At 44.6% G+C, this 5,571-nt stretch overlaps 1 pseudogene; it reads left to right on the top strand.

Moving 5' to 3' along the window:
* LOC119340673 overlaps positions 1-5,229 on the top strand; it is a 6,309-nt pseudogene extending 1,080 nt beyond the window's left edge.
* The last annotated feature ends 342 nt before the right edge of the window (positions 5,230-5,571 follow it).

The following is a 5,571-nucleotide window of genomic DNA, read 5'->3' as shown; positions in this document are numbered from 1 at the left end:
ATAAGAAAAAGACTATAAGCTTATTATGTAAACTTGATCATTTTGTGCTAACATAAGTTATTTTGGAGCTAACCTATAGGAAACTAAGCATATAAGCTCTAAGTTAGTATATTAGAGCCAACTTAGGTAAAAATGAAGCTAACCTATAGGAAACTAAGCATATTAGAGATAACATAGGTAACTAAGTATATATATATCATTTTGGATAGCTAACCTGTAGGAGATCTAACATACCTGAAAAAGTTCAGTTCTCAAGCATTATTCTTCTCCTTCTTCTCCTTCCTCTCCCTGATGCGCCTAGAGCGGCGAGGCGGTGGAGGCAGTGGAGGCAGTGGGATGTAGTCTTCTACCACAATTGGCATGGTCATGTCGCCCAGCTCTGGGATCGCCGGCGCCACCACCGGTGCGTGGTCATTGTCAGGCACCACCACCATCGCGAGGCCACCTTCAGGCACGACCATCGCTAGGTCATCCTCAGCCACCTCCATCTCTTGCCCATGGTCAGCCACCACCATCTCTTGCCCTTGGTCAGCCACCACCAGCGCTAGGTCATCCTCAGCCTGATGCCCATCGTCATCCTGCAGCTCCTCATCCTCACTCTGCTCCTCATCTCCCGCACTCCAGTCCGGATCATCCTTCTTGTTGTCTATGTTGCTGCCAGAATCGCTGCTGCTTTCGCTACAGCCAGAATCGCTGCTGCTTTCGCTACAACCAGAATCGCTGCTGCTTTCGCTACAGCCATAGTCGCTGCTGCTTTGGCTGTAGCCAGTGTCGCTGCTGCTGCTCCCATTACCTATCCAAAATGCAACAATGACCGTTAACAATCGATGTGAGACAAAGCCAAATGTAGAGTAATAAGAAGAGGAAGAACGTACCGGCATCATCATCGGCAGCGTAGCGCATGCGACACATAGTCTTGTTGAACACCTTCACGATGAGCATGTTGGCGTCGTCGTCGTACCTGAAGAGAAGGAAGTACCCCAGCTGCAGGTCGTAGGCATGGTAGAACTTCTCCCACCCACAAGACAAGTACATGTGGCCCTTCTTGATCACCAACTGCACATCCCACTGCCTACGAAACCCGCTGCCGGCCTGTCGCAGCTTCACATTATTTGGCGGATCTTCACCCATCAGCATGTTCATAAAACTGTCAGGCAGCCTCTGCAGTTTGGGACAATGAGTGATGTAGCAAACAACAAATATCATAATGAGATGGGTGAAGGGGAGATCTCTTGTTTTATATACCTGCGTCATGGATGATACTGAAGCCTCAAGTATGATAGTGAAGAACTCGGAAGCATCCACCTCGTACTGCGGTGTCGCAGATCGGCGGTGGCTGCTTCCCGCCATCTCTGATAAGCAACAGAAGAGACCAATTAGTACCCATGCATGATAACAGGCATTAGTCGCAAGTACCCCATATGTCCTATTTTTAGCAAAGTAATGGTAAAATTCACGGAAAATTTCAGCATTACCTTTGCTGAAAATAGGACATATGGAGTACCCGAATTTGCCGGAACGGAAGTTAATCGACATTCCGGCAAACTCAAGGGCCTCTCGGGGTACCTACAACATCATCACAAGTACCACTTGATCTGCACTTCTCTATATTATATGATGTACTGAAGAATTTGAGCAAAAAAGATAAATAGGAACATATTTCTCACCTTGAAGGTGTTGCTGCTGCTGCACTGTCTGAACTTCACTTCCTTTACCTCCTCAGAAACCTGAAATATGCAGATGTTAGAAAGGTTAATGAACCAACAGATGCCCTAATGGAAGTAATAACAAGATGACAGCAAACAACCAACAAATTATCTTGCCCTCTACCTACAAAATTAAGAACAATTCAGTCAGTTTCAGAGGAAATGTGCTTCTTGGAATAAGATAACAGCTGATTTTGTCATGATCCATGCTTTGCCCCTTGTAGCATGTTTTAAGATAAGAAAAGAAAGCAGTATACCCTCTAAAGAGCTAGTATTGGGCCCCAAATAGGTTCAGTCTCAGCGAGCTCTATCCACAAAACCTAAATTCAATTTTGTAGCACAAAAAGGTGCTGCCGTCCAAAAGGCTTTCCATCGGTGGAGAGCCAACTAGATTTTGGTACTGTGTCAGCATCTTGGCAAGTAGAATCTAGTTCCTGATAGCCTTTCTGGGAAGTGCCGTATAATGTGCTGCATGGCAAATATGTTTAAGCAGACGCAGCATATCAGCCACTGGTCCATTGACAAGTAGACTGGTATTTTCGACAGTTGTGAGAACTTTTGGTTTTCTAGTGTTCTGACTTGGAAGTTGCACCTACCACTATTTTTTGCAGATCACATTCTTAATGGAGGGCTATGGTTGTGCACTCAAAAGTTGTTGGAAAGAAAATACCCCGTATTTTAGTGCATTATATATATAGTACACAAAAGTAGGCAAAGTTTCTGTGAAAATATAAATGCAAGGAAAAAACAAGCAGCCAAAACAGCAATTAGCAAAAGTGATAGTGGTACTGAATTTAAGTGTGTGGTAATTCCTAGAAATAGACGGTCAAACTCAAGCTAGCAATGTTGCTGCCGAGCATGTGGGCTAGCTGCTGATGTACTAGGGTTAATTTGGTCGTCCTACGTCACAGCTCAAAGTTGTGGGCCCTGGAGCTGATATTTTAGCAATGGTGGCTTCAGTGTGTGGTGCAGTGGCAGCCACTCCTCCTTCCCCCTTCAAATAATGTTGGTCTTATTCTTATCTTCACCCTGTTTTTAACACACTATATATTACTGCTTTTCACCACTCTTTTTATCACCAGTTAATGCCTTTGCCATGCACAATGCCAATAGCTTTGCACTATATTATCACAGTGTTTTCATCTTCTTCCAAAACCACACTATGGCACTGAAAATTAAGCTAGATAGGCTCCATGTTCTCATCATCTTAGCTTCACAACAAACAAGTAGTATAAATAGAAAGACTGAATAGAAAGACTGAATGAAAATGCATCATCATCTTACCTGGCTGTTTACTTCTGCTGCTGCGCTGCAGGGGCGGAGGAAGGGGCGCCGCCGGTGGAGAGGGCGAGGCCGAGGACGGCGTGGGGCTTGAGCGCATGCGGCCTGGTGAGGCCGACGAGGTGGTCGTCCCCGACGCCGGCGGAGCTAGGGTTCGGGGAGACGGCGGGCGGCGCTGAGGGGACGGGGCGGTTGAATGGGGGTAGGGGGGAGGTCGCGGGAGAAGAGAGGAGGAGGCGGGCGGGGGCGCAGCTTCGGGGCTCGGCTCGGGGACGGCGAAGGAGGCGAGGGGGGCGACGAGGGGGACGGCGAACACGGGGGGGCAGCGGGTGAGATCGATGAGGCAGGGGAGAGATTAGAGAGATTGGGGATTTAATTAGTGTACGACTATTCTAATGGTGCACCACCATCTCGTGCGCCATAAGTACGACTATTCTAATGGCGCACCAGCGCTCAGTGCGCCATTAGAATTTTGTTTTAATCTAGCCCACTAGCCCCATCTACAACCTAACCCTATCTACAACAGAACCCACCCACTAGCCCGACTGGTCAGCACGCAGCACACACACCAGGAGGTCCTGGGTTCGATTCCCAGGCTCCCCAATATTATTTTATGCATTTTAAATGCTGTTTTTATATTTATTTTTGTTTAAATATGTTCAAACTTGTTTAAATCATAACAGTAATATTTTTTTATAAAAACAGTAATAATTTTTTTAAAAATATGTTCAAATTTGTTACTTGGAAATATCATCGGTGGCGGCGGTGGAGCGGGGGAGGGTGCGGGGGGGCCGGGTGCTCGTCGGCAGCGACGAAGCGGGGAAGGGTTGCGGTGGGTCGTCGGCGGTGGTGGAGCTAGCGGGGGAGGGTGCGGGTGGGATCGAGATCGAGATCAAAAAGTGTCCATGAAAATATACACGGTGCGCCATTAGCAGTTTTGCAAAAAAGTAAAAAAATTATATACTAATGGCGCACTGCTTACAAGGTGCGCCATTACTTGGTAGAACTAGTAATGGCGCACTTTGGCACCATGCGCCATTAGAGTGTATGGAAAAATGGAAAAAAAAATCAATACTAGTGGCGCACCGTGTGCCTGGTGCGCCATTAGTGTCTTCCACACTAATGGCGCACCTCCGGCCGATGCGCCATTAGTATATAGTAGTGGCGCACTGCTTACAAGGTGCGCCATTAGTATCAATCCTATCTATAGCCCTTTTCCTAGTAGTGCTTTCTCTAATCCAATGCCGTATTCTTCAAAGACTGAGGAACAAGAGGAGATCCATTAAAAGAAATCTTTCTCGGAGAGAAAATCTAAACAGTAACATCAAATCACAAACTACACGAAAGTTGTCTCTTCATTATGGGGATTTACCCATAAGGGAGAGGCATAAAGGGAGAGAACGAACTTCATATATCCATTTTTTTACTCAATCAAGAAACAAGATCGGACGTGATTCCAGTTCGTCTCCATTTTAGTGACACTCTTCCTCAAGCAAGGCAGCCGATAAGTCATCAAAGGGTTTGTTTGAATAATGGACTGGTAACCATTACTCATTTGAAAGTTTCCCACGTTGATCTAATATATTTTAAAGAAAATGATGCGAGAACCCGCGGTTTTGAAATAAGGAGATATTTCTGTATCAACATATCAGTTGGAAAAATCATAGGAAAATTCCTATCGGCCATATCAGTTGGAAAAAGAAGAGGCAAATTCCTACAGGCCAGAATCTGGAGAAGAACAAAAAAAGAATGGTTCTGCTTACTCACAACTCAGAGGGGATTCCGCTTACTACTCAAATCCAAGGAATTGCAAAACTTGCGTTCTTATATGCAAGAAGAAGACTTTGTAAGAACAAAGAAGTTTGGATCCGCAAAAATATGCTTAGGCAGTTCCTTCACTGAGCACAATAGAATGAAGAGGAATTTGTTTCATTTCAAATACTTCTTCTTATTGAAAAGAGGGAAGGATAAAAACCGAAATCTTCCGACTCAAACAATAAGTCCTTTTGTAGAAAAGTCTTCTTTATATAGTAATTCGACCTATTGCTCCAGATCCCCGTTTACAAGGAAGATAAGAATCAAAAGGATCGAACTACCTACTCATTATTCGAAGGTGAATCATAGAACACTTAAATCTATGGTATCTTATGGACCTAACATAGGTCACATCCCTCACGACATAAGATTGAAAGATCCAAACCTTCCTCTTCGGAGTGGAAATGGACATGGCCAAAACATATAAAAAAGATCGGCCTAGTCGCTCATAGGGACATATCTATCTGGATAGAGGATAGTCTAGATCAATTTTGAGAAAAATCTCTCTATATATAGATAGGTATCTCTGTGGATAGAGATAAAGATAGGGATCCCTATAAATTGAAATATATGGAAAAAGTGCACTTTTTGACTACTACTATTTCTTAGACTTTTTCAAGGAAACATATTTTTTTCGATTTTGACTGAATTGGTCAGAGCGTAGACGAGCAAGCAGAGCCCAGGAAAGAGGTCAGATCGTCATAGAGCAGTCGACTATAAGTATAAGACTGATGGCCTGAGAGAAGGCAGTCTCTCTCGGGAAACATGG

The sequence above is a fragment of the Triticum dicoccoides genome, chromosome 7B (genome assembly GCF_002162155.2).
Source record: "Triticum dicoccoides isolate Atlit2015 ecotype Zavitan chromosome 7B, WEW_v2.0, whole genome shotgun sequence".
NCBI classification, from domain to species: Eukaryota; Viridiplantae; Streptophyta; class Magnoliopsida; order Poales; family Poaceae; genus Triticum; species Triticum dicoccoides.
This window is presented reverse-complemented; position numbering and strand designations above follow the sequence as displayed.